This window comes from Heloderma suspectum, chromosome 6 (assembly GCF_057233095.1).
Source record: "Heloderma suspectum isolate Gila_16-S chromosome 6, 16-S_ref, whole genome shotgun sequence".
NCBI lineage: Eukaryota > Metazoa > Chordata > Lepidosauria > Squamata > Helodermatidae > Heloderma > Heloderma suspectum.
The window spans coordinates 59,521,840-59,534,979 of NC_139463.1; positions in this window are offsets into that span (position 1 = coordinate 59,521,840).

Below are 13,140 nucleotides of genomic sequence, written 5' to 3' on the forward strand. Positions count from 1 at the left end.
AAAAATGGTTGATGACTTCCCTCCCCTCAATGACGTTATCTTCCTGGGGGGGCGGGGGGGGCCTGGAGGGATCTTGCTCACCTGACCTCACCTGACCTCACCTTCACAGACGATAAAAAAAAGATGAGGCTACGTGCATTTCGTGACTCAGGCAGGCAGCCTACGTGCACTTTGTGAACCATCCCTCCCAGCGAAAGAAAGCTGCATCGTTGCAGGAAACTGCGTATTTATTAAATACTTTTGTAAAATCCTTTTTGCCGGCTATGTCTATTTCTTTCATCCCGATTTGCGAAGTTTCCTTCGTAAATACTTTCGTAAAATTTTCGGTGGAGGAAAAAAAAAAGCGTCTGCGTGAGCTCCGGTCTGAGTAGACGAGGCGCCCCATTCAAGGGAGGGTTCTGCGGACCGGATGTGTCTGAATTCAATCCCATTTAACTTTTGGACAGAATTCTCTAACATCCCTACTAGCTCCTTTCTCTAATCTGGTTCGTGGTTAGACTTATAGTTGAATGATCTGATACTCTTTTTTGATAGATCTCTCTGCTTACGATGGAAGAAGCATGAGTCAAAGAAATGAATAGATGGTCTATTCTAGTGTATGTTTGATAGCGAGGGGTGAAGTATGCATAATCTCAGGATCCTATATTTAAAATGGCCAAGAATCTATTAATCTCAATTTAGCCAAAAGGTCACTAAATGATGAGATAGTGGTGGTCCTGCACTTATCCCCAAAGCAAGTTCTGTCCAGAGTTGGATCACTTAATATGTTGAAATCCCCCCTACAATTGTTACACCTTGTCGAAATAACTAATTTTTGCAAAGTGTCATGTAAAAAACTATGTTGCTTTGAATCTGGGGAGTACAAAGTCGCAAATGTATACTATGAACCTCCTATGGCACTTCTAATAAATAGGTCTCTGCCATTGGGGTCTACCATAGTACTTTCAATGGACAGAAGAAGGGAGGTTTCAAAAGGAATAGCCACACCACGGACTTCTGAAGAGCTTGAAGCAATAAATCATTGTCCATAATATGGGTGTTTTAATATTGCCTGGTATCTCTTAGTTAGATGCGTCTCTTGCAAAATTACGATGTCTGGAGACTGCTTTTTAATGTCTGTTGGAACTCTTTTCCTTTAAACAACTGTGCCACTTGACCACGTTCACACACACACAGAGGTCTCAGAAACGTACCACTAAACTTCTGCTGCTGCTCTGGCTTCTCCTCCATGCAGCAGTGATTCCCCTCCCCACCACACCTGCACATTCCGAGGTCCACATGATGAGACACCCACAGACTTGCATTATGCTAATAAAAAATATTTTTAAAATAAGGACATGGCATTTTAAAAAATTAATTCCATCAATGACACTAGAAAGCAATAGGAAAACATCAGACTCTAAAATAAGGAGCCTATACTTTTGTTCACAAATGACAGGCACCAAATGGAGCCAACACACACTTTGAGGAACACTTTTGCATGACCAGGTTTTTTCTTCTTTTTTCTGTGAACTGCCCTTTCTCCCTCAATATTTCAACAATCTCCTTGAAATTTTCAGGTGATGTAAAACAAACATGTCTTTCTGACACCTGCAAATTTCAGGAAGGTTGGTGAAATCTTTTCCATTTTATAAAGCTTAGAACAACCCAGCTGCCTGATTTCCATTCCATATTATGGGACCCTGATTTTCCTGATGCCTTCTCTAACAGGAGCTACAACTGTGCCTCCTATAACAGAGATGTGCATTGTTATTTTTCTAAAGTTCAATAAAAGATCCCTAATGTTGAAGGAATCTGTTATACTGTTGTCTCTTTTCTCAACCCAATTTTCCTTTTTTTCCACAACAGCATATTCATATGTTTTACATTCCAACTCTGCAAATATGGGTGTTGCTGACATTCTTCATGATTGAACATAATGTGTTCTTGCTGCTAGTATCACCCCTCTAATAGTGAGCTCACAGGGCAAGTGCCAACAAAAACCAAGCCACAATTGGGCTCCTGAAACAAGAGAGAAGTCTGAGCATTCTGGAAGGAAACAAGTTTGGAGAGGTACTGTGAAAACAATTTATTTTATTTATTTTTATTTAGCATTACATTTATATCCCACCATGTTTCCTCTTTGAAGGAACTCAAGTTCCAAATCCCTCAACAGTGGCCAATAACATAAAGTAAAACCTCCCCTCCTCAAGACCAATCCAGTGAGAAGAAATGGGAGTGGCATGGAGGAGAGAAGGATGTTCTCCTGATAGGGGAAGTGAGATGAGTACAATTTAGAGTATCTCCAAAGTGAGCCTAATCCTGAACCATACTGCAACTCTCTGTTGTAATGCATGATATGTCTAGGGATGTCAGAGAAATTCTCTTGAAAGTGAAATGGGCCTGAAATCAGCCACATTCAGTTTGCCGAACCCTATTCCAGGACGGGGCACCCCAGTCTACCCGAACATGAGCTCATGTGGCACTTTATTTTTTTTTATCTGCCGAAAGTTTTATGAAGGTATTTACGAAGGCAACTTCGCAAATTTGGATGAAAGATGGTGAAAGGGATTTCATGAAACTATTTAATAAACATGCAGTTTCCTTTCCTGCTACGACGCGGCTTTCTTTCGCTGGGAGGGACGGGGTCACGAAGTGCACGTAGCCTGCCTGCCCTGAGGCTGAGCTGCATAGCCTCATCTTTTGTTTTATACTTTTATTGTATGTGTGATGTCAGGTTCAGGTCAGGTGAGGTCAGGTGAGCGAGATCCCTCCAGGCCACCCCCCCACCCCACCAGGAAGATAAGGTCATTGAGGGGAGGGAACTCATCGACCATTTATCCCGTGGATTCCCGACTTCAGTTCACATAGGATGGTGGTCATGCAGCCTCACTTGCTCCAAGCTAGACTCCAGAGTCCAGAGACAGACTAGAACAGGCGCCGCTGCTGCTCCGTCCCAGCTGCTGCAAGGAGGGTGTTTCTTTCTCTGCATCCCCGTGTTCTACGGCACTGCAGTTCAACCTTTTCTCTTTTTTCTTTATTACAGGGAAGGTATGTTTACTTTACCTGACTGTGCCCCTATGCTTAGTGATTTTGGGGTGAGATGGAGGAGCAGGGGGAACTGGGGGGGAAGTCATCCTGCAAGGACTCCATCCCCCATCCTCCTGGGCTTTCCAGGATTCACCCATGTGCCTGAGTGGGTTGGAGCGGGGGGGGGGGAGCTGGAAGGACTCCATCCCCCATCCTCCTGGGCTTTCCAGGATTCACCCATGTGCCTGCCTATGTATTTCTTTCTGGGGTGGGGGGAGGGGGGAGCTGAAGGATTCCATCCTCCATCCTCCTGGGCTTTCCAGGATTCACCCATGTGCCTGCCTATGTATTACTTTCTGCGGCATGGGAGGGGGGAGCTGGAAGGATTCCATCCCCCATCCTCCTGGGCATGGATGGACCACATCCTCCATCCTGGGCATTTCAGCCTAGTCTGCTGTACAATATGGAGGGTAACTACTTCTACACTGTACTATATCTGCGATTGTAGGCTGTTCACATGATTTCAGCTTTGCCACATGCATTTACGTCTCCTTCTGCCCAGAGACATGAACATGGAGAAAATAGGAACCCGTGGTCAATCCAGCACTCAAAAGAGGCGTGCACGCCCGGCAAGAACATACACTGCTGAGGTTGCATTTCAGCGGTATTTTAATAATGAGATGGAAGTGGAGGAAGCCCAAGGTGTGACCAGCAGCGACAGCGGCCCCAGCCCCAGTCCACCCCGCACCCGTAAGCAGCGAACACCACCAATTTCCGCTACAGAAAGTGACACAGGCACAACCGGCCACAACTCCAGAGGAAGAGGAAGAAAGTTCTTGGATGGTGAGCGGAAGGGCAGTGTCTCCAAACCCAAAGCGGATGAAAATGTTCCCAAGGAGACTCTGCAGCGGCGGGATGAAAGTCAAGATATCTACCTCATTCCAAAGGATGAATCTGGTAAGACTCTGTCATCACAGGTGCTTGTGAATATCTGGATACAAATAAATATCTTTGAATATTTGAATAGTCCCTACATTAGCCTTCTGCAACCTGCAGCCTTCCAGAAGTTTTGGGCTACAACTCCCAGCATTATTGACCATTGGTCATGCCGGCTGGGCCTGATGGGAGTTGAAGTCCAAAACCTTTGGAGGGGAGCATTTGGGGAAGGGATCTTCTTCTTCAACACGCCAAAACATACACGACTGTTAATTAAGCAATTACATTTCTGAGGATGGTTTTTAAAATGTTGCAGAAATCTGAGTCAGAGACTTATTTAGTCTCTTTAGTCTGACCCCCGATATGGCTACTACAAAAAGAGGGCCTGACTAATCAGGCACTGCTCCCGGGGGACCACAAATGCACCCTGGCAAAAGGCAGTGGGATTCGCCAAGTATGTGCTCAGGTCAGGACCAGCCCTATCGTTAGGGAGCAGCGAGGTGTTGTGGCACAGAACTGGGGGTGCTCCTCAGACTGCCTTGCAACTCCTCAGCCAGCTTGTTGTCCTCTGGTGTGGTGGAAGAGGCTCTCCCATTGTCACTGTTCAAGTAAGATTCAGCTACCGCCCTATTTAGGATGGAGGGGTGCCATTTTACCCTTTGCCTCAGGAAGCAAAACGCTTTGGGCCAGCCCTGTGGGTGATGAGTCCCACACAATGGTATAATAGAGCTGATGAAAGGAGTGGACCTTGCAAGGGAGCCAGATATCTCCTACCCCATGCTTTTCAGACTTTCACCAGTGAGGACACGTTTAGATAACTCTCGTTGAGTTTCCAAGTCTGTACAGTACATTGTTTTTGCACCTAATGTGTTTTCTCAGTGCTCGGTAGTGCAGGAGTAGCTTACAACTGCACCTTGTGTCATGTGGATTGATTGCAAGTCCTCCAAGCTATGTTTCATAGATTGCTACAACAACACAGTTTTATTCTCTTGGCTATTACTCATGTGTAAAAGTCGCATTTCTCATGAAACTCTGCTTCTATCTATTTTGAATCTTTACAGAGACGCCCACAACCGTCCTCCCTGCATCAGACAGCAGAAGTGGGACAGGTGAACCAGGTCCACAGCTGCCTGCTGATGATCACCTCATGGGCGGCGGCTCATGTGATTTTGAAAAAAAGGCCGGAGGACTTAGCATCATCAGTGATCTGGACAGCGAAGATGAAGAGGAGCTCTTCTATATCACTGATGTCCCTCCTGAGACTGGGTCTGATTCTGTTCTCCACTTCCAGCCTTCTGCGTTCTGCAGGACCAATCCCAAACCTCAGGAACAAACGTCCCCTGCCAAGCACTGGTCAGCACCATCAACAACACCAACAACACCATCCACAGATGAGTGGAAACATGCAGCTCCAGATGCCACCTCATCTGGAACCGAAACCCCCATTCCCCAAAGAAGAAATGGTGGTGGCAGGGTGAGCTCCTATGTGTGGCGCTTCTTCAAATATGCAGAGAACGACCGCTATGTCGTGATGTGCGATATTTGTCGAAGCCGTGTGCGGCTAGGAAAAGAAGGGGCTGTCCACGAGTGGGCACGTCTGCCATGAGGCGACACATGGAGGTGCATCATCCACTTCTTGTGCCCAAAGATAGCAACAGGAAGCCACAACCATCCAAAAAGAACAGTACCGCCTTTGCCTCATCTTCCAAAGACCTCACGCAAAGTGGTCTGGGTGGGAAGGGCACAGAAGGCAGCTTCGCTAAGAGGCAGGTCTCACTGGAGAAATGCCTTGCGCTGACACAGAAATTACCCTCTGACAGCGCCCAGGCACGACTGTGGACCCACCTCCTGACAGTGGCCATTGCAGCACGTATGCTTCCCTTCTCCCTGGTGGAAGATGAAGACTTTTTGGCCTTCATTAAGAGCCCTTGGTGGGATGTCCCCTCTCGTCACTACATTAGTGGCGTAGCCATTCCAGCCCTGGCTTCTGCAATCAGACGGGTGCTCCAACAGGATTTGAAATGTGCAGTTGGAGGAAGTGTACATTTAACAACTGACACATGGACAAGTAACCAAACAAAGTCTTATCTGTGTGTCACCGCGCAATGGGTATCCATCAGTGCGAGCAGCCAACTGACTCGGAGAACAGCGACATTGTCCCTCACAATGCTCTCAGGGACACACACAGCGGAAAACGCCAGCAGCAGCATCAGTGGTGTTGTTCAGTCCTGGTTGGCCCCCTTAAATCTTACAGTGGGCTGTGTAGCAACAGACAAGGCCTCAAACTACCTAAAAGCAGCCTGCATTGTACAGCTAAACCACGTTCCGTGCGTTGCGCACTGCTTGAACCTTGTGGTGCGTTCTGAATTGAGCAACGCCTCCCCTAAAATTGGCAAGCTACTTAAGGTGGCCCGATCCATTTGCACCCACTTCAGGCAGTCCTGCTCAGCAATGGAGGCAATCGGCGCCATCCAACGTAGCCGTGGCCTTCCAGAACACAAATTCATTTTGGATGTGTCCACACGCTGGAACAGCACATTGCATATGCTTCAGAGACTCTGTGAGCAGAGACCAGCTATAAATGACTACATCACTGAGAAACAACACCACTCCAAATTTTTTGTCACACCACATCAGTGGTTCCTGATGCAAGACCTGGTGGACATTTTTAAAAATTTTGATGAATGCACAGCGGTACTGAGTGCAGACTATGCCACACTGGGCCAAGTGCTACCTGTGCTGAGGATCATAGAGGGGGTGCTGAGAAAACGCCATTCTGAGATTTGTGAGCACACCAGTGCTGGAGGCAGTCAATTATTCCCCAATCCTGCAGTTAGGCTTGCAGAATTCCTTCTGCAGGAGCTGGGCACCAACAAACACATCACTTCAATGAGGGGGGACATGAAATACGTTGCTGCTGCATTCCTTGAACCACGGTTCAGGGATAGCTCAACAAGTGCGGAGCCTCCAAAGGACAACACTGACTTCCAAAGTGTAAAAAAATATTTGACTGAGAAAGTCATGGAGTGCTTCCAGAGAGATGGGCTGGATGAGAAGGAGCTGGGTGAGGCTAGTAGGACTACTACCTCCCCTGAAGACAATATCTGCAGCAGTAGCACCATCACCAGCAGGAGGGGCAATGATGACGCCACAGCAGCTGCACCACCAACACAACAAACAGAGTCAGACACAGGGGCATCTTGTCTCAAGTTCAGCTCTTACTCCTCAATGGCAGTGGAGCTTGGTGTAAGTGGGCGCAGGCAGGGGGAATGTGCCAAAGAAGCCATGAAAGCATCAGCCTATGATGTGGCTGTCCGGGAACTTGAAGGTTATTCAAGAGAGAGTTTCTCGGGAACACAGATCACCCAAGAGAGTGATCCTTTCCTATACTGGGATACAAAATGTGGCGTTTGGCCACATCTGACCAAAGTCGCCATTTGGCATCTATCTTGCCCTCCCTCGAGTGTGGCCTCTGAAAGGCTTTTCTCCACCACTGGCAACTAAGGGTGAACGAAAGTCACTTACCTTTTCTCGCAGCTTTTTCGCGGTGGGGGGGAGCGCTTCGCTGCTCCCCCCGCGAAGTTCAGGCCGGGGGGGAGGCTTCCCGCCTCGCCCGGCCGAAATTCAGGCCGGGGAGGAGGCTTCCTGCCTCGCCCGGCCGCGAACACGAAAGTAAAAAAAAAAAAAAGTCCCCTGATAGGCTACGTGACGATTCACGTAGCCTATCACGACTAGATCTGGAAAGTCAGCCGTGATAGGCTACGTGAATCGTCACGTAGCCTATCACGGGTGACTTTAAAAAAAAAAAAAGCGCGTACGCGAATGGCGGCCCCATAGGGAGCCGCCATTCGCGTTCCTCATTTAGTTGCTGTAGTCTACGTCAATGTTTACGTAGACTACGGCGAAAATAAGGAAGGGGAATGGCGGCTCCCTATGGGGGCCGCCATTATCCGTACACACTTTTTTTTTTTTTTAAAGTCACCCGTGATAGGCTACGTGACGATTCATGTAGCCTATCATGGCTGTCTTTGCAAATCTAGCTGTGATAGGCTACGTGAATCGTCACGTAGCCTATCAGGGGACTTTTTTTTTCTTTTTCTTTCATTGCAATGGTGGGGGCGGCAGCCGGGCTCCCGCCCTGCTCGAACACCCGATGAACCGCCAGCCGGACCCACCGCCGGGAGGGACATTCAGGGAAAGTAAGTCCCGTCCCGGGGGGGGGGGCGGGGGGCGGGGGGCGGAGGATTTATCCCCAAAACTTGTTGGGGGGGCTGAACACGTTGGCGCTCGGCCCCCCCAAAGTTTCGGGGAGAAATTCTCCGCCATCCCTAGCAGGAGGGAAGTCGGAAGCTGGTCTCATGACCTTGAAGGTGGAGGGAGCCCTCCTTCCAGATACATTTGCTTGGGTCCTCATGCTGCTTCCACAGGAGGCTTCCTATCTACTGGTTTACTCCCCCTGTCCACTTCCCCTTTATTCTGGCTTCCCAGTGACCCTGCAAGGTGGGCTAGGAGAAGAGATAGTGGCTGGCTGGCTTCCCCATCGTATGGATGTTTTCACAGGCATGAGTGCAAGTCCATTCGATGGCTGTGTGCATGTACGTGCCAAGCCTGTGCAGATGTCTGCCCTAACTTCTTCCCTGCCAACAGTATTCCAAGTGCAGTTTGGCTACAGATAGATAAAACAATTCAGGTTGCCTGGCAGGGAGCCAACTGACCAGACGCTCGAGGGAGCACTGTGCCCCTATATCAGTAGTAGGGGTTTGGATACATTTCTTCACCTGCCCCTCATTGTTCCACCATCCACATATTAGACGAAGTGGTTTCACCCATTGGCAGGATAGGGTGTGCCCTCCACATGGATAGCTTTTGGCACTATCAGTCCAAAGGCCTCGTGCAGCTACTTCGTTCTTTCCTCCAGAATGGGATTTTGTGGAGGGAAAAACAAGACAGACGCAGTGCTGGGAAACACAAGAGTGTTACAAGTGGAAGATGGCGATATCTGAAAACCTTATCACACCCTTTGAATGAGGCCTGGCAATTGTGTACTGAAAGGCTTCGTGGGTGGCAGTTTGGAGACCCTAATTCGATTAGGGACGGTGGAGAATTTCTCCACGAATCTTGGGGAGGCTGAATGCCAACGCATTCGGCCCCCCGAAATTGGCGGTGAAATTCTCCGCCACCCCCCCGGGATGGGACTTACCTCCCTTGAATGTCCCTCTCAGCGGCGGGTCCCGGCGGCGGTTCGGCGGCGGTTCGGCGGGGGCGGCGGCCGGTCTTCTGAACAACTGCTGCTGTGCCATTACAAAGTGAATGTAAAACACACACGTGATAGGCGACGTAACAATTTATGTAGCCTATCACGGCTAGATTTCCAAAGTCAGCCGAGATAGGCTACGTAAATTGTTACGTAGCCTATCACGGGTGACTTTGGGGGAAAAAAAAGCGCATACGAAAATTTGCGTTCCTTGTTTGGGCCCAGGTAGTCTACGTAAAGATTTACTTAGACTACGGTGAAAATAAGGGCAACGCTATCACAGCTGACTTTGGAAATCTAGCCGTGATAGGCTACGTAAATCGTTACGTAGCCTATCACATGTGTGTGTTGTTGTTTTTTACATTCACTTTTGTATTTCGCGGCCGGGGAGACGGGGCGCTTCTCCCGGCCTGAATTTTGGCCGGGCGAGGCAGGGCGTCTCCCCCCCAGGCCTGAACTTCGGGGGGAGAACCGAAGCGCCTCCCCCCCACCGCGAAGCAAGCTGCAGGACCAGGTAAGTGACTTTCGTACATCCCTAAATTCGATAGAATTTGGTTCTCTCCATGATCCTTTCACTTTATAGAGATAAGTCCTGTTGTTGATCAGTTCATTTGTTGATCAGTTCATTTGTACGCCTCCATTTGCGTACGTGCTTATTTTCGCCGTAGTCTACGTAAAGATTTACGTAGACTACAGCGACCAAATAAGGAATGTGAATGGCGGCTCCCTATGGGGGCCGACATTTGTGTACGTGCTTTTTTTTTTCTTTTAAGTCACCCGTGATAGGCTACGTGATGATTAATGTAGCCTATCATGGCTGACTTTGCAGATCTAGCCATGATAGGCTACATAAATCGTCACGTAGCCTATCTAGGGATGGCGGAGAATTTCTCCCCGAAACTTCGGGGGGCCGAGCGCCAACATGTTCGGCCCCCCGAACAAGTTTCAGGGATAAATCCTCCGCACCCCCCCACCCCCCGCACCCCCCCTGGGACGGGACTTACCTTCCCTGAATGTCCCTCCCGGCAGCGGGTCCGGCTGGCGGTTCGTTGGGTGTTCGAGCAGGGCGGGAGCGGCAGCCGGTCGAGCGGCAGCTGCCGCCATTGCAATAAAAGGAAAAAAAAAAAAAGTCCCCTAATAGGCTACGTGATGATTCACGTAGCCTATCATGGCTAGATTTGCAAAGTCAGCCGTGATAGGCTACGTGAATCATCACGTAGCCTATCACGGGTGACTTAAAAAAAAAAAAAGTGTGTACGGATAATGGCGGCCCCCATAGGGAGCCGCCATTCCCGTTCCTTATTTGGTCGCTGTAGTCTACGTAAATGTTTACGTAGACTACGGCGAAAATAAGGGCAACGCTATTTGCGTTGCCCTTCTTTTCGCCGTAGTCTACGTAAACATTTACGTAGACTACAGCAACTAAATAAGGAACGGAATGGTGGCTCCCTATGGGGGCCGCCATTCGTGTACGCGCTTTTTTTTTTTTTTAAGTCACCCGTGATAGGCTACGCGACGATTGACGTAGCCTATCACAGCTGACTTTGCAGATCTAGCCGTGATAGGCTATGTGAATCGTCACGTAGCCTATCAGGGGGCGTTTTTTTTTTTTTTTTTTACTTTCGCGTTCGCGGCCGGGCGAGGCGCCTCCTCCCCGGCCTGAATTTTGGCCGGGCGAGGCGGGAAGCCTCCCCCCCGGCCTGACTTTCGGCCAGGCGAGGCGGGAAGCCTCCCCCCCCGGCCTGAACTTCGCGGGGGGAGCAGCGAAGCGCTCCCCCCCACCGCGAACAAGCTGCGAGAAAAGGTAAGTGACTTTCGTCCACCCCTAAGCCTATCACGGGGGCATTTTTAAAAAGACTTTTTATTTCGCGGCCGGGTGAGGCGAGGCGCCTCCTCCACGGCCTGAATTTCAGCCGGGCGAGGCGAGGCGCCTCCCCCCTGGCCTGAATTTCGGGGGGAGAAGCGAAGCGCCTCCCCCCCACCGCGAAGCAAGCTGCGAGATGACGTAAGTGACTTTCGAGCACTCCTAGTTCATTCTCTGTAGAAAGAGACTTCTGTGATTGACATTTTATTTCTGCCTAAATAGAGGGTGACCATAAGGTGATGAACCACAACATTAGTACACCAACAGGGCCCTGTTCCCCTTCAAATATCTAGGAGGACCCATGAGTCCAACAGGATTTACTGCAGAGAGCAAAGTCAACCCTCTACCTCCTTTTTGGATCCACTTATGGTACAGACTGTCCAAGACACACATGAGCTTGGCTGGTTGCTATTCTCACACCAAAGGCAATCAGAATATTCCTCAGGGAGAGAGAAGGAGAACAGTCACCCTCCTCCAGAAGAGACTAGTGAGGGGAAAGAAAGGATGAGTCATGTCACCTCTGCCCACCAACAATTTATTGGCCCATCCCATCTACCATTGCAACACACCAACAGAAGGCTATGGGCTATCATCTGTCTCTTGTCGTGTCGTTAAGAGTGCTTGCCTCCAGGCATCTCCTCTGCCTACTGAAATCTTAGAACCAAGACTTACACAGTTGGGCGGGATGCTGAATCTCTTTGCACTGAGAGTCTTTGGGCTGTAAAGTACCCTCAAAGGTTATTCAGACCAACAAAAATGCTATTAAAAATATTAAAGCCTTCCATAACTTTAAGGTAACAGACAAAACACCATTCCTCCCAGTCAGAAGAAAAATATGCAGCAGTACAGGAGTTAACTAGAAGGTTTCATTTTAAAATAAAACAAATTGGGATCACAATAAATCTTGTAAGAACAAATAGGAAGCTGAATTGTGAGTGACTGATTGGAAAATGAATTAGCAGAGGTTTGTTTTAAGAACGTTTTATAATCACAGGTTCCTCTCCTTATTATATGATTTTTACAATTGAGACTGGGCCTCAGGAGAATAATGTAACATTTGGGAAGGAAGATGCAACTGAGGAGAACAGCCCCAAAGGCCAAGATGGAGAAGATTTCCACAGCCACCATGGACTTCCCCTTGGTGCTCAGGTAGGTGGGCACAAAGGAGACCCAAACGCTGCTAAACCCCAGCATGCTGAAGCTGATAAACTTGGCTTCTTGAAGCTGTCAGGCAGTTTCCTTGCTAGGAAAGCCACCATGAAGCTGACAAGAGGCAGGAAATCCATGTAACCCAAGACAGTGTAAAACATGGTGACTGAGCCTTCGTTGCATTCCACTACCATCTAGGGATGGATGAAAGTCACTTAACTGAGCCCGAAGCTTGCTTTGCAGTGGGGGGTAGGTGCTCCATTTCTCCCCCTGAAATTCTGGATGGGGAGAGAGGTGCCCTGTCCCTCCCCGCCGAAATTCTGGCTGGGGGGGCGCTCCATCCCTCCCCACCAAAATTCTGGCTGGGGGGGAGGGCCCCGTCTCTCCAGCTGCGAATCCTGTTGTCCTGCAGGGACGCAAATGGCGGGGGCCGTAGCCGCCGCCGTTTGCATCCCTGGCCTGCAGTCAGCCGTGATAGGCTATGTAAATCCTTACGTAGCCTATCACGGCTGACTTTGAAAAAAAAAAAAAAAAGCATGTAAGCAAATGGCGGCGCCCATGGGCGCCGCCGTTTGCGTTCCTTATTTTGGCATGGGTAGTCTACGTAAATATTTATGTAAACTACCCATACCAAAATAAGGAACGCAAATGGCGGCGCCCATGGGCACTGCCATTTGAGTACACGCTTTTTTTTTTTCAAAGTCAGCCGTGATAGGCTACGTAAGGATTTACATAGCCTATCACGGTGTTTTTTGAAAATCTAGCCGTGATCGGCTACGTAAATCTTTACGTAGCCTATCACGTTTGTGGTTTGTTTTTTTTACAGTTGGAAATGGCAGCGGCAGCAGCCAGTCGGAAGACCGGCTTCCACCGCCGCCACCGCTGAACCGCCTCCGGAAGCCACTGCCAGGAGGGACATTCGCCAAAG